The sequence below is a fragment of the Giraffa tippelskirchi genome, chromosome 2, assembly GCF_054371585.1.
Source record: "Giraffa tippelskirchi isolate mGirTip1 chromosome 2, T2T-mGirTip1v1.2.pri, whole genome shotgun sequence".
In the NCBI taxonomy this organism is placed as follows: domain Eukaryota; kingdom Metazoa; phylum Chordata; class Mammalia; order Artiodactyla; family Giraffidae; genus Giraffa; species Giraffa tippelskirchi.
The window spans coordinates 74365162-74386418 of record NC_137276.1 but is presented as its reverse complement, the minus strand read 5'-3'; the positions used below and the strand labels follow the sequence as shown (position 1 = coordinate 74386418).

Sequence of the window (21257 nt, the reverse complement as noted above, 5' to 3'; positions counted from 1 at the left end):
AAGTGAAACTGGAGATCATTTAGTTATTTTAAAAAGCAAGGGGTAAGGGAGGAGCAAATAGATGACATAGGTGAACAGCAGTGTTGCAGTGTCTGGAATGCTATTCAGTGGCTATGCATCATCTTAGCCAATCATTCTACATGCTCTGTTTTAATTTATATGTGATTTGAGAGTAGTGTTAGCCTAGTCAAGAAAAAATAGCTATATATAACACATATTTCTTTGGATATAATTATTGGGATTATTTCTTTCCCACAGCCTTCATCACTGGACTCAAATGCCAAGGATTTTTTTTTAATCTGAGAATTATCTCAAAGAAAACAAGGAGACAGTTATTCACTGCTATGAGTCAACTTTTAATGGATTTGTTAAAACCATGATAAAGAGAGTTTAAAGATCAGAAATCTTCAATATAGGAAAATTAAGTTATTAGATAAAAACAGGCTACAAACTGTAATTATTCTCTAGGTCACTCATTTGTCATTTAATTAAATGTGCCCTCAATCCCAATTCTGCTCTTTTCAACAGCACTGTAAGCACCCCCTGAGGACTCCACCAAACTCTGGTTTGAGTGCCAAGAGTACCTGCACTCAGTTGGTGCTTAAGGATTACTTGTTTGAGGATTCTGGAAAGTATTTCCCAAAATTACTATTCTAAACACTTAACAAATAGGTTCAGTTAAACTGAAAAGCGTTCACATTTTTGTAAGGGACTAAAGCTCAATGGGAAACCATACAAATGAAGTAAATCTTAGCTGAGAGAAATATTGCAACCAGGATCAAACTGTACTGATATCCCATCTCCATTCAAATGTTTGCTTTGTTTCACATGGCCTAATTGTTTTACATCAACATGTTTCATCCACTTGTGAGATGTGCCTTACACAAAGGCTTGCAATGAGGTATGTAGTACCATATGCTTTTGCTAACCCTTGTCAGTGCCTTCCCTCCAACTTTGAGGAAGCACACTTCTGGCTCAGTTACCACAGTAAAGGAGCTGGATCTGCCTACAAAGGGATAAGTCTTTTTACTGTGGTGGTGAAAAGATCCTGAGCTACTGTATTACAGTGCTTGTGGCTGGAATAATTACGCCACCATTATGTATGGCAATGGCTATGACTACTCCAAAGGGCAGAGGCACGTGCTGTAAACTAACATTAAATTCAAGGAAAAGGACTCAAGGGCAATGACAATTATTTGAGATATAAGTGCTCCCAAGAGGAAACCAGGAAAACATAATGACATGAAAAGAAAGGAAATATCTTTTCTAACTCAGCCAGTACCACTGTGACCCTTGGCATGACACATGCTATGTCTGAGCCATAGTCTCAACATCTTTGAAATGCAGTTGAACAATGCATGTGGTCCTAAGGTCCCCATCAGGTCTACCTTTTAAAGTCTCTGAAATGTAAGAACTCCATTTTACTTTTAAAGGGCTCACTCTATTAACATTTCTTGCTTTACAGGTAGACATTTAAAAGGCTTATAATCAACTCCCTTTTCCCTTGATGGGCTTTTTCAAAGTGTTTTCTTACTTTCCAAGAAGGTGCTGGGTTGTTGTTTTTTGTTTGTTTGTTTGTTTTTTTAACCACATCATACAATTGTAATTCCAAACATGAGCCATGATTGTCTAGATCCATTTGGCCTATTGGACTATTCCCTAAGATACCGTAAAAAAAAATACAAAACTTGATGCTCATTCTCGTCTGTTCTTTCATCCAACATTTTTTATTTGCCATAGCCAAGCCAGTTCGGCAGAAACTGATTCATAAACCCATTAATCTGTGAGCCATTGAGGTTTCTGACCAACATACCAGAAACATGGGATTCTGGGTTGTGTTGAAATGAAAATAAGATAATTCCCCAAGCCTATTTAAACTGCTGAAATGACTGCCATCACAAAAACCAAATATTTAAATTTTAAAATATTGAGAGATAATAGAGTCATTATTAAAGTGAAATAATTTAAGCCTCCTTTTAACCTCCTTTTCTTTTGTTTGTTGATTCATTCTTTCTAGTCCATCACTCAGCCTGTGAATCAGACCTCCCAGAATAACCTGACTGGGGCAAATTCAACACATTTTAGTTTAATTTTCTCCAATTCAAACACAACTTGCACAATGAGGTGAGCGGCTAACAATTCAAAGGAACAAACCATTAAATTAAAATTCCTAACTTGATTGTTTGAATCACACTGGGCTAAATTTACATCCTCCATAACACTGTGGGAATTCACTCTGTGGGAGATTTTTCTAGCTACATTTTTTTTTTTTAAACAAACCTTTTCTTTTCTTTTTTAAAGGGTGAATTACTTGTCCCTGTACCTTTAACGATAAGAGGAAAGAAATAAAACTGGGCTCTCGGAGAAAACAATGAGGCTATAATTTTGAAATTAAAATACAGAACATGATATATCAATATAATTGTCGTGCATATGTGAAGATAACTCTGTTTTGATGGTGTTATTTCCCAAGCACACAAAACCTAATAAAATCTGGAGGGCTGAATTGATGAGAAATTCAGCGTTAGAGATTATGAAAAACACCCATTGAAATAGCCAAACAAAATTACTGAAAAAACAATTTTAGTGGCAAATTATTTATCTAAGTAATGTAGGAAGATTTATAGAGATCTCCCAACATTAAAATAAATTAGTTACTTAAAACACTGAACTTCTTTGATAAAGGAAAATGTGTTTATGTAACTGTTTGACCTTGAGCAAGTCAGTCAGCATATCTGTTTCTCAGATTTCTGCATGGCTTATTATTTATCCTTAAAGAAATTTTTAAAAATTTTTCTATGATTATATTCTTGTGTGACAAGTTTTTTTTCCTTCTCCTTTATCTTAGTTCTTCAAAATGGAGTCATTAACTATAAAACAGAAAAGAATGGTTTGATAGTGATCACCTCACTAGCTGATGATACAAATACCAAATTCCAAGAGAATCAACTATGGTAGCATGCAGAATCATGCTTCCAAGCCTCCCAGCAAGCATCTAAGGAACAAAATCCTTGCAATGCCAGCCTTCACTACACAAATAAGAGTTTGACCACATATAGGCTTGATGTGACCTTGAGCATGTCTTGTAATTGTTCTGTAGCTCTTTCCTTTTCTTCAGTTATAAAAATGGAAATGTAATAACAATCTCTGTTGCAGAATTGCTGGGAAACTTAAATGAGATAATGCTTACATAAAGTCAAGTTGCCTGCCATACAATAAAAGCACGAGAAATAGTTCCCATTGTTATTATCGTCATTATTATAAATAAGCTCTCATTTATCTCATTTGGGGAATAAATTTGAATGAGCAGAATATTCACTTCAACATAAATATTACAATTTAACATTAGATAGGAGAAATGTGGTAGAAGAAATTCTTCCCCTCTATCCCATATAGATAATGAAGTTGTCTCCCAAATCAAAACTCCCTGGAGAAGGGCATGGCAACCCACTCAAGTATTCTGGTCTAGAGAATCCCATGGACAGAGAAGCCTGGCAGGTTACAGTCCATAGGGTTGCACAGAGTCAGGCATAACTGAAGTGACTTATCACACACAATAAATTAGAACTAACTGTCTTATAAGAATGTGATGCACCTTGAATGTATAGTCTTAAAAAGAAAAGGAATTGGCAAGCTATGGCTCTTCTATGAAGACAAACATGAAGGAGAAGGAGGAAGAAGAGTTTTCTTTCCATCTCTTGGCATCTGTCCCTAGATTTTGAATTATTTTCCTAACTAGTTCATTCTATATATAAATCTACAAATCAAACTTTATTTTAAAAATACTCAAAAAGCTTTTTAAAAAATTCTTTTTACATTTTTGATAATCTCCATTTCTCCTTGCACTCACCCTCATACACACATACTAGGTTCTACCAGCTCACCTAGGAGTCAGGAAGGTACAGGTCTTCTGGCTGCTCTATCAAATGTTCACATATTAGACCAAAGAATTTCCCTAGCCTCAACATGCACTCCTAATTCCTAACCCCAAATTATTTTAGCAGGTCAGATTTATTTACCTGACATTAATAATAGAGGTCATTCATAGATGGCTCTAAGTATTTAATAACAAATTTTTAGCAGATTACCCAGGCAAGGAAAGTGCTCAAGTTAGAGGGGGGAGAAGAAAGCTAGCAAGATGGAGGCTTGGAGGCCATGGCAGCAAGAAGAACAACAGCCAACAAGAATAGCTTGGAAATTTTAATGGACCATGGATGCTGTCTGTCCATATTAAAGACATTTATCATGCAAAAATGCAAATATAAAATGTTCCCTGTTCTATGTACTGGCTCAGTTCTGCACACACACTCAACTTTTGCACAAATCTCTTATACACTGCATTTTGTGTCCTTAGTCTTCTGATAAAAAAAACAAAGAAGCACTGACTTGTGACAAGTTAATGACAAAAACCTCAGAGACAGTTATTTAAAAGAAAAAAAAAAAGTCAATGGAAGAAAGTGATCAGAGTCAGAGAAACCCAAGCTCCCAACCCCAAGAACTTTTGGAGGAGGTAGGAAGGGTTCTTGATTTTTACCCCCATACATGGAGTGAGAAGTCCAGTGAATTTCATGTGGCATGTACTTAATCAGAATGCTATCAGTGCTGATCAATTGTACTATTAGTGATGGTTTTCTTTGTTTTGATTTCAGTTGGTTTTAGTAATAATGCTAACAATGAAGCCAGTCAGAGACAAAGCATGTCACATGCCCCTTTCTGAAAGTTGCTGACCTTTTTCATATCCTGAGCATGAAAGAATGAGACAATGCTCTGGTTATTTGCTCTAATATCTGCACTCTATCTTTTCCCCTCATACCACTTAACTAAAATTTGTAACCATATATTTAATTTCATGGCCGAATTGATTGTCCTTTAATCTGGTTAGTTTTGGTAGAATAAATATGCCAAATCTCTCATATTGCCACATACACAGAAAGAAACTTGCACAGCTCAATTCTCCTCTTTGCAGGTACAAAAGGACACCACTCACCCACAACTGAACTAGTCTACAGATTTCTTCACCTTGTCATTTCTCCTGACTATTCTCTGGCCACCTCAGGTAGATCCCCAAAATGTTCTAGTCCAAGAGAAGATGATTACAGGCTTCTACCCTAAAAGGGAAACTTCAGCAAATGATAAAGCAGCATGAGACAACTATTTGATGGAGGGAAAAAAGAAGAGAGGAGATTTCATCATCATCAATCTCTATCAATCTCTAAGTGAGTCAGTTACTGAGTTAGGTTTCTTTACTTGCAAGAAACATAAACCAATTCTGCCTCAATTGGTCACACACTAAAAAGAAAATGGGACAAGGAAATTGTAATCAGTAATTTCACATAAAACTGAAATTTCAGGAGAAAAGTCTTTGTACTGTTTGATCTTTTATCATTAGTGTCTGTTTTATTTCCAACTTCCTGTTCTGCCCTGTGCTGGGACAGTTTCATTGAAAGTGAAAAGTGAAAGTGAAAGTCGCTCAGTTGTGTCCGACTCTTTGTGACCCTATGGACTATACAGTTCATGGAATTCTCCAGGCTAGAATACTGGAGTGGGTAGCCTTTCCCTTCTCCAAAGGATCTTCCCAACCCAGGGATCGAACCCAGGTCTCCCACATCGCAGGCAGATTCTTTACCAGCTAAGCCACAAAAAGCCCAAGACTACTGGAGTGGGTAGCCTATCCCTTCTCCAGTGGATCTTCCCGACCCAGGAATCGAACTGGGGTCTCCTGCATTACAGATGGATTCTTCACCAACTGAGCTATCAGGGAAGCCCCTTACAGTTTCATCATCTGGCTCCAAGTAGTGACAAGGTCACTGGGAACTCTTTGTGTTATTTCACAAATTAAGATACTTGGCTCATAGCACTTAAAAATAACTTGCCCAGAAATAACCAGATAGTAGATGACAGATTTGAGATTTAAATGAAGGCAACATGTTGCCAAAGTGTCTTCATAATGATTCTAATACAATTGTGCTATGCCTACATAGAAAAAAAAAAAAAAGGCAGTTATAATTGTAAATTTTCATAGTTTCTAGATAGGTATTTCTGCTCATTGATTTACCCCATCCTAAGGAAAATATTTGGCGTTAAGAAACACTGGTTGAATAAATGTGTTAATAAATGAGTGAAAGAATGAATGAATGAATGAATGGTATATGAAGCCTACTGCAATATATCTGAGCAAACTCTAAACTTCAGCTAAATTGTAAACTCTTGAGGACAGTCATATCTTCTGAGTTTTCTGTATGCTATCCAAAGGCAAGCACAAGTGCCCTCCTCCAGGGGATCTTCTCAACCCAGGGATCAAAACCCTGTCTTGTTAAGTCTCCTGCATTGGCAGGTGATTTCTTTACCACTAGTACCACCTGGGAAGCCTGCTAAATACATATGAAGTTCTTAAAAATAATCATTTCTAATTTGAAAGCCTACTGTGCAAGTAAATTTTACAGATGACAAAAACTGATGCTAAAAATGGTTAAGCCATTCTCAAGGTCATATAACTAGTGACGAAAGAGCTGGTATTAAAATTCTTGTCTGTCTTCCCATCATTGATATTTTCCACAACCTCATTTTCCAATATACTTCTTCCCTGGCTCAGAGCTCATACTTACAAGAGGTCATCTATAGCAACTAAGCATTTCTGTATTTACAAGCTCTCATGTAGGTGGAGCTGTCTGTGCTTGTATGAAAGTTCAAAAAATTCATATTCAATATTTAAATTTAAAAAGCAAATTTTTGGAGCCATATATGGGTGGGAGGAAGGTGTGTTTTCTTTCATTCTATTGATAGAAAAAGTAAAGAAAGGAGAAACTTTTAAACAGAGAACTAGTCAAAGAAACTAATTGGATATACTGTGTCAGGAAGGTGAATAAAAGGTTTTATCATTGAAGAGAGTCAAAGACAAGCACCTTTTATTGAGAGTGATTTGACCTGCCTTAAGTCTCCTAAATTCAAATCTGGAATCTGCCAAGGGTGCTCAAATGTATTCAACCAGTCAACTGCAATAAGGGCAATGAATGGGCTCCAGAACTTTCTGTTCCTTAACTCATTGCGAAAAAGTTTAGGGTTTGGTTTCTGTATTAGATTACTTGTCAGTTGAATCAAAAGTTCAGAACTAACAGTAAGGAATAAATCAGTAGAGAATGATTGCCTTTCTCCTCAAAGACTCCAATAATATAAAATTACTAGAGCTAGCTAAGTTGGAATATACTGAATAACTGAATATATTTATACATTACAGATGGTGTGGAATGCTGCCAGTGATACCTTAGGGATAACTTAAAGTCTGGCTTTCCTAGGGGCAGAGAGATAAAATAGCCAAAATAGAATCCCTTCAAACTTGAATCAAAGAGATGGAATGAAAATGTAAACTCATTTAAAAAACTCGACGGACTTATCTACTCTAATACAAACCAAGGGAATAACTCAATACCTTTGGAAAAAAAATATTGTTTCTTATCAAATAATCAGAGTAAAAGGTCTTTGGAAAAATAAATAGGCCCACAATGCCACCATACAGATGAAAAATCTGAAACTGTGTTCAAAGGCAAAGTGGAAAGAAGAAGAGATGAATTTATTTTTCTAAAAAAATAGCTCACATAAACTGTTCTCCATTTTAAGAGGCTGGAGGCCCAGAATTAACCAGATTGGCAATGTTGATTTAACTCACAGAGCAATTTAGAATTTTATTTTTATTAGAACCAAAAGGAGACTTAAAAAATCTAGTCCAACTAATTCATTGTATAGCTCAGACAGTCCGGGTTCAAAGGGATTAAACTGCCTGCCCGAGGTCACCCCAGTAGTTTAACTGTAGAGGAAGAATAAATATCTAGGATGATTAACTCCTAGTCAACTGTTTTTTCCAACACACTATCCAGAACTTGATTTCTGTGTCTATTATATTTTCTCTGGGCAGCCACACTTATGAAAACATATCTAAATATAAGCAGAAAACAGAATTTTAGGGAGCTCAGTTTAGTTGCAAAAGAAAATGCTAAATCTGAATTTTTCTAAAATGTATTAAGGCAAATATTTTATCATCATTTTCGTCAGGATATCTATTAGACATCTGTGATGCTCATGGCATACTTAAATATTGTGCCTTGTTTTTATACAAGAGTAACTTGGAACTAACATTTCCTTAATATTTATCTTACTTATTGGTATTACAACAAATTAACTTAATAGGGCAAAAAATTTCCAAAGTGTATGAATGCATGCATATATATCCTCTTTGCTGAGATCATTATTTTTCCTGTCTTTTCCATTTGTGACCTCATTGTTATTATAGGGCCTCCTGACATGTTTGAAGTATAATCATTATACATGTTTAATTTCACTAAGATTATGCTCTGGGTAAGAAATGTGTTTTATTCTTCCTTCCATTGGTATAAAGCTTAAATATTCTTTTCATAAGTCTGACTCCTTGTCATCAGATAATCTATTTTAAATGAATTTTCCTTCTCTTGGTTCCAAAATGCAAATTGTGGCGGGTGCTTGAAAAAGATTATTCCCTTGTTTTTAGACTGCCTTTTTCAAAGAAGATATAGATCTATCTTGCTCCCCATAAGGACCTTTAAGAACACCAGATCACTTGTCCCATAAATATTCTGACTAAATGCTGATACCTAGTGAAGGGAAATTATCCAGTGGTTTGAAATAGAACAGTCTCCATTTCCTGCTCTAATTTGTAATTAAATGTTCTCTCAGGATAGTGTTCTGTATTACAGAACCCCTGTGATTGGGTCAACAGCTTCATCCAGAAGCTGGACACCCTGGACGCAACTGTTACTGGTAAGAGGTAAAGCAATATTTTTAGTGTAAATGTGAAAAGTTCAGTAGATCCCTTAAAATGGCCAGTGTTAATCTTTTAATATTATCTATATTCAACTGCCTTTAAGGGTGTCACATTTTGCTTTTTAGGGCTAAAAATTCCTTTCCTTCTAATGAGTAAAGAGACTAGAATTAATAAAACATAGAATTACACAAATAACAACAATCTCCAAGTAAATGCCAACCCCAGAATCTGATTCTATTCCGGGTTTCTCCAAATAACAGCTCATTAGATCACAAAATACTTTTCATTTGTGAGGGTTCATCTTTCTAAGAAGGTTAATGGAAAGTCAATGGATGGATCCAAGCTGTTTCAAGCATGCCAAATGCATCTTCTGTGAATTTAAATGATCTCTTGCATTTCCTCAGACACATATACAAAGACACACAACTGCATCCTTAAAAGTAACTCCATAATCTATCATTTAAATCTACTACTTATGCACTTCCACATTAGTGGTGGTCTACTAGGATAACGGGCCTCTGGAAGTGTTGAGTCTCACATGGGACATACAAACTTCCCCTGTGTTTATGCCTCTTATCGAACAGTTAAGGTGCTAGTGGAGTCTTCAATGGAGCAATCAATGAATAATTACTGTTCAGCCAAAATCTCAAAAACTTGAGTGAAATAAGAGAAGCAGCTATTTGTTAACTTCATTCATTCAACAAATATTGATCTCTGCCTGGCCTTTTAAAGTTTCTGATTAGATAAGATCACATAAGGGGGAAAAAAACATGATGTCAAAGAACCGCACTGGCTCTTCTTGTCAAACCGTCACACATCACTTATTTATAATCTCTCAGAGAAGAAAGGGCACAGACTTCTTAGAAAAATTGAAACTATGGACCCTCACAGAGACAAAAACCTAAGTTCAGATGAACATACCAAGTGCTTACATGCATGCTACTTTACAGGTTTCAAGTGTTCCTAAAATTTACCTAAAGACACATGCTTAACAACTACTGCTCTAGACCAACATCCTAATTAATTAGCTGCTGATATTTCACACTCAGTGCCATACTTCTTTCATCCTTGGCATTCACTTTAATACCATACACCTCAGTGATACAAAATTTTGAGATGAAAACACTAATTTGACTCACATGCATACACTAAAACAACTGTTAAATCTGCCACCAGTTAAGTCCATTGCTCTACTGTAGGACAAAACACTCTCAAAAACTCTAACCATTCAATAGAAAGAGTAGAAGGACAGTTCCTCTATTCGTGCAGTTTCCATAAACACAAATTTCTAGGCATCAAAATTATTTTAAAGACTAAATTATGATTTCAATGATAAATATTACATTTTTTCTCCAAGAAAGTAAGAAAGGAAAAAATATCAACAGAAGTAAACATTGATAAACTCAGTGAGTTCCAGATATTTTGCCTAAGAGAACAGATTGTATCCTACTTGGAACTTTGATTTTCACTCATTTCCCCCATCCAAGCTAGTGGTACTGCTTCCACCCTCACACTCTATAACCCAGATGTATAGAAAGGATTCTTGGCTGGCAGATCATTCTTTCTGCAGCAGATCAACATCACCTTGCTCAAATCTATGAGGGCTCTATACTCCTGTACCTCTAAATACCTCTAAACCTGGGGAAGGGCATTTGGGGATCCATGAATGACAGAGGCAGATTCTGCATGTGATAGCTGTCATCATGTCTTACATGAAAGACTTCATGTCCTACAATTTCATAGAAAAAGAGAATAATAGCATTTATTATGGTATATTATGCTGTTATCCTCTAGCATAATAAATGTTCCTGTAAAAATCAATTGTCTTTGACAATTTTAATATCCACTAAGTAAATCAATCTAATATAGGAAGACAAACATGGTTGTGAAACATTAAGACATTAGTGAACCATATATCTGATGAAATTAGGGATTATTGTTTATTTTTTAGGTGTGATACTGGTGATATCTTTTAAAGGAGATCTTACCATTTACAAATATATATTGAAGTATTTACGGATGAAATGATATGTCTTGGATTTGTTTCAAATAACCTAGAGAGCAAGGGAATGCTGAAATATGGATGAAACCAGCTGGGTCAGAAGTTGATAATTGTGCGAACGATGAGATTCTATTTGGGAGTTGGTTATACTATTCTCTTTTTTGCATACATTTGAAATCTTTATAATGAAGTCTTTTTTTTTTCAAAAAAGAATTCACCCAAATGAATAATATGTGTGTGGTGTATGCATACAATAGAATATTATTTGACCATAAAAAATAATGAGGTACCAATACGTGTACAACATGGATGAAGCATGAAATCATGCTAAGTGAAAGAAGTTGGACATGAACGATTACTTATTATTCTGTTTGTACAAAATGTCTCAGATAGGCATATCTCCAGAAACAGAAAGTAGATTACTGGTGCCTAAAGCTGGGGAGGATATGGGGATTTGGGGGTGATGGCTAAGGAGAGTAGGATTTCTTTAGGGGTTAATAAAAATTGATTGCAGTAATGGGTGCACAATTATGGATAGACTAAAAGCACCTGAATTGTACATTTAATAATGGATAAAGGGAACTATTTAGAAAATCTGAATATCAACTGTGTAAAGAAGTAGTGTTAATTTTGCTAGAGGGGATAATGGCATGGGAAATACAGAAAGAAATCTCATATTTGTTTACAACAGCATACTGAAATATTCAAGGATATAAATACATAAAAACATTATGTTTTCTTGGATTGGCTTTAAATTACTCCCTCAAAATAATAAAGAAACATGGCAAAATCTAGAGAGTTGTTACAAAGTGGTAGGTATATGGGATTCATTATTTTGCAGAATGAAAAAAAAAAAAAAGAAATCAATGGAACATGGGGGAAGTAGACATTTTGTACCAGAATGAACCTGGTCAGAGAACTAGATGCACATTCCAAAACTAACAGTTCCCATATGAACCTTGCTATCTCCCACAGAATACTGCTGCTGCTGCTGCTGCTAAGTCGCTTCAGTCGTGTCTGACTCTGTGCGACCCCATAGACGGCAGCCCATCAGGCTCCGCTGTCCCTGGGATTCTCCAGGCAAGAATACTGGAGTGGATTGCCATTTCCTTCTCCAGTGCATGAAAGGGAAAAGTGAAAGTGAAGTCGCTCAGTCATGTCTGACTCTTAGCGATCCCATGGACTGTAGCCTACCAGGCTCCTCCATCCATGGGATTTTCCAGGCAAGAGTACTGGAGTGGGGTGCCATTGCCTTCTCCGCCACAGAATACTAGTTCCATGTTAATAATGGTTACTGAAAGGGTATTTTTATAGTCAAATAAGTCAAGAAAACACTGTTAAGAAAGGCTGTGAAGACTTTTCAGCATCTTTACTATGTGAAGGTGAATAGCCAAAATTGAGGATATACTGTATTCTTCTCAAAGTTTTGTTTTGTTTTCCATACACATGCTATTTATTGGGGCTTCCTTGGTGGCTCAGTCGTAAAGAATCTGCCTGCAATGCAGAAGACCTGGGTTAGAAAGATCGCCTGGAGAAGGGAATGGCTACCCGCTCCAGTATTCTTGCCTGGGAAATCCATGGACAGAGGAGCCTGGCAGGCTGTTTATTAGATAATAAAATAGTGAGGCAGCAAGATCATTCTGTAAATTATAGTCTATAATTTTTAAAATTAGTTATTTATTTGGCTGTACCAGGTCTTAGTTGTGGGATGTAAACTGTTGTGGCATGTGAGAACCAGTTCCCTAAGCAGGGATCAAACCCAGGACCCCTGCATTGGGAGCACAGAGTCTTAGCCACTGGACCACCAGGGAAGTCCCTATAGCCTATTATTTTTGATAACTGATCTTTTTGCAAGGAGCCCACTCTCAGACTAGTACTGATCCTTCAATCTAGAGGCAAGAAACTAACATATAGCTCAATTTATTCAAATTTCTCAAACTCACACTTATTTGAAAATTTGTTTATATGGCCCAGAACAACCTATAGTTCAGACTAATGGTGCCAGGTCTGAATCATATATTGGATATTGCAGAACTTTAACCCTACCCAATTCCTAAAGTTTTCACTATATGTGTTCAATAGGCTGACATGCATGGTTTTGGTTGACCAAACCAGAAGCCCATGCTTTACAACTCTTGTGCTATAGTCACTGCAGTCCTTCCGAGTATAAAGCACATCCATGGCACAGACAGATAGACAAGCTCAACGTCCATAGCCCCCTAGAAATGACATCATCTCCTTATGCTAGAAACTGTGCTGACAGTCATCGGCTAAGGATTTTGAAATACTGTTCGATGTACCACACTTTTGCCTTCAGCTTGCCAGATCTTTTGGCGATCCCCTGGGTCATTTTTGCAGAAACAACACAGAACTAGGATTGGAAATCAGTTGTCACAATTCTCAATGCCACAGTTCACTCAGCTTAATAAAAAACACCTAAAAGATATGAAATCTTAGGTAAAGTAAAATTTGCTTCAAGGTGATTCCAAGAAGATATAAATAATTCAACTTTCACATTAAACATAGAATCAACTAAACTGGTCCGTCATGGGAAAAAACTGTTAAGGCCCTCTAGACATGCCACTGTGTTACAGGGCTGAAACTGTCAGGTCTAAAAATCAGATGCCACGGCTTCCCTGGTGGTTCAGTGGTCAAGAATCCACCAGCCAATGCAGGAGACATGGGTTTGATCCCTGATCCGAGAGGATCCCACATGCTGCAGAGCAATTAAGCCCATGTGCCACAGCTACTGAGCCTGTGCTCTAGAGCCGGGGAGCCACAATTACTGAGCCCATGTGGTGCAACTACTAAAGCCTGTGCACCCTAGACCTCATGCTGCACAACAAGAGAAGCCACCACAATGAGTAGCCTGCACACCACAACTAGAGGGAAGTTAGTGCATCAAGGAAGACCAAGCATAGCCAAAAAAATGTTAAAAATCAGACAGCATTCAAAGCTCAGCTTCACCACATGTTAGCTATAGAACCTGGAACACTTCCATTAACCTTTTTAATCCTTAATGATCCTCCTGAAAAAGGGAATATAATAGTACCTACTTTTAAGGGCTTCATGAGGACTAAATGAAATGATAAGGAATAGATAATAGTATGAAGGGTTTAATATACTGTTTGCACATCATATTGTTAGGCAGGAAGCTAGAGCATGGAGAAGCGGCCCCTTAAGCTAAACATCCAATGGCTGCCTAATCCCAACAAGCAATTTACCAGCCCTCCTCCTAATACGCCCCCACCAATACTCTAAAGTAGTCAGGGGGCCGGAATTATTCCCCACCCGCCCACTGGTGGAACTTTCCCTACTCTAGCACATGAGCACACTTCACACTATCCTGTAGTTAAGTAATCTTCGGCAGACATTGGACTCATTAACTGCTCATAAGTATTCCATGAATACACACATCTAATTATAACAGACTGAATTATGGGAAGGACATGCATGGTGGAACGTCTTGTTATATAACCTGCAGCTGTCTATCAAGACTGTCAATCAATGACACCTTGGATTATGAAATGACCTTGCCTTAAAAACTCTGTACCCCAGTCCTTGGGGGTCATTGCCTCCTGTGGCATGGTGCACCTCTCCCTCGAGGTGTTCTCCCTGTTCTTTCTTCCCTTGTCATTTATAAACTTTCTTGCAGTGGTAAGATCTGGTTATTTCCCTGGTCAGGATACCCGCAAGCCTCAAGGCATGGCCTAAAAAAAAGGGGGATTAGTATGTCACCAAAAAGAACATCATGACCAAATTCTATACAGTGTTGGCATCAGAACTTCTTTGAATCTGATTATTATATTAAACCACATTCCAATGGGCCAGAGTGTCTTATGGGAAAAATAATTACTCAATTACTAGTAATTGGCAGACATCCATTAAAAAAAAAAAAAAGGCTTTTAACTTGCCTTGCATTCCTTATTTCAATACCAGTTAAATCAAAAGTAGATTGTGATTAAAATGGAGGCATTTTATGCACTAGCATTTACAGTATACATTTTCTAAATTATACTCTGTTTGGTCTTGTTTAACAGAAGATTTAGTTCTTCTTGGTTTTTCCTTCCCACATGAATTAAATTTTAAACCTTTCTTTTTCCAGTGAGAAAAGTATTAAAGTTCTACGTATACCCCTAAATGACATATGATATATGGATGACTTCACTTCTCCCCATTTACAGACTTTACATTCGGAAACTACTTAAACGGAAAAGACTTACTGCTTAAAACCTGACTTCTTTGTTTAAAATGTTCTAAGAACGCAGAAGTTGAAGAAGTACAAGTTTGTTTCAAATTCAGAAGCACGCAAGTAATGATTTGATTTAAAAGTTATGTATTTTAAGAAAAGTCACAATAGAACAACTTCAGTTTCAAGTCATTCTTAGGGATTTTGGAACATTTTTCTGGGTTGGATTTAGAATATTGTGTATCAATAAAAGAAATGGTTTTTTAATAAGTTCAAAAGTATTTTAATGATCAACCATGTAGTATTCAAGCTTGCAGTGACCTGGAGGAAATGAGATCTATGGTTTCGTCCTAGATTTGCTAAATATTGGCTGTATTACTAGCACTGGAGTGAACCCAGGGGTTCAGTTTCCTCATCTCTAACCCAAGAGATTGGACTAAATGATCTCTAAAGTCCTCTTCAGTGTTGTGACCCTATGTTGGAGTCAAATAGATTATGGGAAAACATAAATCACTGTGATCTGAAAGGAATGTGAAAGACACTTTTGATAGTAAAATATTCTGAAATATCCAAACCTTATTGAATGAGAATTAGGCTATAATGCAAACCACATCTGGATGTGATTGTTAAAAACCAAATGCAAAAGGGGAATCCAAATTATGTTAGATGTTACACTAACATCAGAACCTTGGGAAAAGAAACAATTTAAAAGAAAAAACAAGACAGAAATTGCCCTTAAGAAAAGAGTGGTTACAATAAACTAGGGTATATTCACAACAGGGGAAATGATACTGAAGTCCAGGAGACTGACAATCCAGCAAGGCAAAATACTCCAGCAATATACTGCTTCATGTTGGGCCTAACTGACTTCATAATATTTATCCTAAACAAAATACAAATTTATTTCTCCATGAAAGTCTAAATGATCGACATTACCCAGATAAGAGTTCTGTCTTAAAAATGTTAAATTAGATTTACTGCATTTGTCAGCCTGCTAAGCATTTTTATCTATCCTTTCCAGTAAAAACAGTTTCAGTGGTTATGACTACTAAATGTTCCCAAATTAGATGGGAACATTTTCAATGGTGGGGTTAAATATTTGCTAAAATTTTCTTTGTTCTAAATTGACAAAAATTGAAAATCCCCCTGGGCCCATTGTTATCCACGCATCATTCCAAGTTCCCCAACAGTAGAATCTTTCAAGGCATACAGTCAGTCAGAACCTCAGGGCTGTGGAAAACAAAGGTGATCAAAAAAATAATGAAAACTACTACTCCTCCCATTTATTGGGAAACTTATACATAATCTTATCACGTACCAAGATGTATTAGGTGGGTGTAATCTCTGTATTAGAGTTGAAGAAATTTAACTGAAGCTCAAAGATGTTAAGTAACTTACCTAAATTCAAGGTTCTAGTAAGAAGCAGGGCTGGAACCTTAACCCAGGTCTACCAGTCCATGCTCACTCCACTATGCTGTGCTGTCATTGACAGAGGTAGACAGGATATGAAGTCATCTGCATATAAAATGTGTGTGTGTGTATGTGTGCACTCATGGGCACAGACCCATTTCTCTGCAGAGAATCCAGCACCAGATCCTGGCTGAATATTTCACTTGGAGAAAAAGCCAGAAAGAACTACATTAGAAGCTCCCATCTAAATTACTTCATATGTGTTACCATCTGCATACTTCATAGATGCATAGTACTTTAAAATGTACACAGCTCTTTTTTCATCCTCATCAGAGCCTTTCTAGAATCACCAGTTTTTCACAGGCGGAAACAGGCTCAGAGTGAATAGGAATCTCATGTAAGAGTTCCTCATGAAGTGAAGGTTGAACTATCCACTCTGTCCTCACTTCAAATCTGGTCCTCTTCTCCTCCTGAGCCGGGCATCCTGGGAGTGCGCCATCATGCAAGGCATGCAGATTCTCAGAGCCCCCACTCTCTCCCTTGACCAGGTCTCTCAAGTTTCCTTTACCAGTATGAGATTACTGAGGCTGCTGCCAAATGCTCTAGAAAGTAATACAGAATCAAAGGAAGAATTCCCTAACCCTTTCTGATGTCCACCAAGAAAAGGAAGATTGAGTTTCCATTAAAGTAATAATATTTTAGTGTGTGTGTTTTTAAAGTAAACTCAGTCCTTTTCTCCATGGTTAGAAACGAAGTGATTCTAAAGTAATTGCATACTGTCCCCACCCCCTAAAATACTCTTTTCCTTCCCAGGCCACTAAAGAATCCAACTATTCCAGAAAACACTCTTGTTTCAACAGTTGTCCACCAAAACGGAATTGTAATATTGACCGATGCTTAATTTATGAGTCTGCTTAGTCTCATATTTTTCTGATTCTTTCCAAAGTATTTGTTATACATCTATATATCCTTCAGGCCCTGTTCAATTTCCAAAAATAGTCAACTATTTCACTATAAATTTAACCTTGCCAAATATTCAGTTCAGTTCAGTCGCTCAGTCATGTCTGACTCCAAGCCAGGCCTCCCTGTCCGTCACCAACTCCCAGAGTTTACTCGAACTCATGTCCATCAAGTCGGTGATGCCATTCAACCATCTCATCCTCTGTTGTCCCCTTCTCCTTCTGCCTTCAATCTTTCCCAGCATCAGGGTCTTTTCAAATGAGTCAGTTCTTCGCATCAGGTGGCCAAAGTATTGGAGTTTCAGCTTCAGCATCAGTCCTTCCAGTGAATATTCAGGACTGATTTCCCCTAGGATGGACTGGTTTGATCTCCTTGCAGTCCAAGGGACTCTCAAGAGTCTTCTCCAACACCACAGTTCAAAAGCATCAATTCGGCGCTCAGCTTTTGTACTCTGCATATAAGTTAAATAAGCAGGGTGACAACATACAGCCTTGACGTACTCCTTTGCCAATTTGGAACCAGTCTGTGTCAAATATACACAGATCTTATCACAGTTGCTAACCTAAAAAGGAGGAGGAGACAGCAATGGGGAGGAATGGAGACAAACATACAAAAAATGTATTGTAGGATTATGGAGTCTTCATAACTGTTCTGAAGGGAGAGATTGAGGAAAAGAATAAGAGAAAGAGATGGAAGGAGAACATTATTTTTGGATAATATGGACTAGCTAGAGATTATAGCTATCAAGGATGTAGAGTAGGTAAATACTTTCCTGGGAAAGCTCTTCTCCTTGGGGTTACTCTTCTGCCTTTCTTCCACCTATCCTAAGGTACAGAGTGGTGGTATGTGCCTTGGGGCAAACATTCAGGTTTTTGGTCTAAAAAAGGCTATGATCATATATTTTGTATTTGTTCTCTAGCCAAGTTAAGCAATTAAATCTCTGCACCCTACCTAGGTAATTTGGAAACCAATGGTCAAAGACATTATCAATACCCCTTGTCCCTTGCACACTCCAATAAATCAAACTCCTCCACAGGACTTCCCTGGTGTTCCAGGGGTTAAGAATCTGCCTGCCAATTCAGGGGACACAGTTTTGATCCCTGTTCTGGGAAGATCCCATATGCCAAGGAACAACTAAGCCTATGCACCACAACTACTGAGCCTGCGCCCTACAGCCTGTGCTCCGCAGCAAGAGAAGCCACTGCAATGAGAAGCCTGTACACCACAAGTAGAGAGTAGCCCCTGCTGGCTGCAACTGGAGAAAGCCAGAGCACAGCAATGAAGACCCAGAGCAGCCAAATTAATTTTTTTTTTTTTTTTAAAAAGAGATTCACTATGATTTAAAAAAAAAAATTCCAAAAGCCCTTCCAGATTTTCATCTTGGGAAAGCAGAGAGAACAGCTCTTATATGGCAAGTCTGGTTCAGAGCTTTGTTGCTTTTCAGTGTGTCAGAAACATGACAAAAAATATCTTTGGCATAACATCTATCAGTGACCACTGAACATTTTCAGTGGGAGGATTTTGACTCTTCGATTCATGCCTTTTACTGGCTCTTAATTGATTTTCTTTAAGTAAGTGAAAGGCAAAGCAAACTAATTATATCTTAAACAAATTCTAATTATTACCTCTTAATAACAAGACTCTCCCTTATGGTGATACTTCTAATCTAAGTCACGGTCTCTGCTTTAGCCCCTCACCCAAATATTTAATACATCATTCATTTCCTGTGTAAACTTCCTTAGATCCTGTCTCATGTTTCTGGGCTCTTTATAAGAACAGATAAAGGAAATGACTTCTCACTTGGTTCTTTTACCCATATGGCATAGACGTGTCTAAGAATGAAAGTCACAGGACCCTGGGCAGAGAACAGAGGAAGAGAGAGAGAGTGATTTATGATGGCCAAAGTGTGGGATGGTATGGGAAGATAAGAGAATAAAGCAATCTCTTGCATGAGCCTTGTTTTCAAGGATGATTAAAAATAAACAGCTAATCTTTTCTTCTGCTTGAGTGAAAGACTTGTACTGACATGTGGGTGGAGAGGGAGGCCATTTCTTCTCATAAGCACTCGAAATCAAATTAGTCAAAAGAGATGTTTATTGACTATTTACTAGGTACAATACTCTATTATTAATTCCACCTTCTGTTCTTGAACCAGTTCAGATTTATCTAATGTTTACCTAACTTTTGCCTCTCTTCTTATCACTCCCAGCTCTTCTAACCTAGAATCTTGCTTAGCTCCTATTTTTCCATTAAATTCTATGATAATGTAAGATTATATTAAACATTTGCTGTTAGTCATCAAAGCTATTTCCCCCCATATGTTCATTGGGTAGCTGTTGTGGCCCAGATTTACCAAGCTAAACACCATGGATCCCTACACACCTCTTTTACCAGCAAGTTGACTTATTGTGCAAGTCCAGAGTTCTGTGCAAGCCTCAAGGGACATGGGACCCATCTGCTCAAAAGATTCTCAAAAATGCTCATGCCTTTAATTTTAAAAACTGTCAACTACTTCATGGTGAGACTGAATCTTGAATTTACTTTTATTCTTCCCAAGCATGGGGATATTAATAAACCAGCAACCCAGTAGATTTATATTAAATAACTTGATTCATTCCTTTCTAGATGTTTTTCTTTCTCAGAAGCTGAGTTCATTTTCTCCCTTTTTCAGCTGGTATATAAAAGTGATTTGCAATCAGTTTCATGGATATGGCTAGTATTATCTGAAGTTTGTTCAATAAAAATAGCCCAGCTTCTAGGACTTCCCTGGCAGTTCAGTGGTTAAGAATCTGTGCTTCCACAGCAGGGGGGTGCAGTGGGTTTGAACCCTAGTCAGGGAAGTAAGATCCAACATTCTGTGTGGTTAAATAAATAAATATTAGAAAATAGGAGCATGCTAGCCAGAGTAGTTAAGCAATCTGAAAGAAATAAATATTTTAAAAAGTAGCCCAATCTCTTTAACAAGTGGTGCTGGGAAAACTGGTCAATCACTTGTAAAACAATGAAACTTGAACACTTTCTAACACCATACACAAAAATAAACTCAAAATAGATTAAAGATCTAAATGTTAAGACCAGAAACTATAAAACTCCTAGAGGAAAACATAGGCAAAACACTCTCTAACATAAACCACAACAGGATCTTCTATGACCCACTTCCCAAAGTAATGGAAATAAAAGCAAAAATAAACAAATGGGACCTAATTAAACTTAAAAGCTTTTGCACAACGAAGGAAACTATAATAAAGGTGAAAAGACAGCCTTCAGAATGGGAGAAAATAATAGCAAATGAAGCAACTGATAAAGAATTAATCTCAAAAATATACAAGCAGCTCCTGCAGCTCAATTCCAGAAAAATAAACGACCCAATCAAAAAATGGACCAAAGAACTAAACAGACATTTCTCCAAAGAAGAATACAGGTGGCTAACAAATACATGAAAAGATGCTCAACATCACTCATTATCAGAGAAATGCAAATCAAAACCGCAATGAGGTACCATCTCACGCCACTCAGAATGGCTGCTATCCAAAAGTCTACAAACAATAAATGCTGGAGAGGGTGCAGAGAAAAGGGAACCCTCTTACACTGTTGATGGGAATGCAAACTAGTACAGCCACTTTGGAGAACCGTGTGGAGATTCCTTAAAAAACTGGAAATAGAACTGCCATATGACCCAGAAACCCCACTGCTGAGCATACACACTGAGGAAACCAGAATTGAAAGAGACACATGTACCCCAATGTTCATTGCAGAACTGTTTACAATAGCCAGGACATGGAAGCAACCTAGATGTCCATCAGCAGATGAATGGATAAGAAAGCTGTGGTACATATACACAATGGAATATTACTCAGCTATTTAAAAAGAATGCATTTGAATCAGTTCTAATGAGGTGGATGAAA

At 37.3% G+C, this 21257-nt stretch overlaps 1 long non-coding RNA gene across 1 annotated transcript in view; it reads right to left on the bottom strand.

The window, feature by feature from the left end:
* Nucleotides 1-13895: 13895 nt before the first annotated feature.
* LOC145537976 (uncharacterized) overlaps nt 13896-21257 on the bottom strand; it is a 71673-nt gene continuing 64311 nt past the window's right edge. Inside the window, exon 4 of the long non-coding RNA XR_014076547.1 lies at nt 13896-14503. This is a non-coding gene — a long non-coding RNA (uncharacterized LOC145537976). The remainder of the gene's footprint in view (nt 14504-21257) is intronic.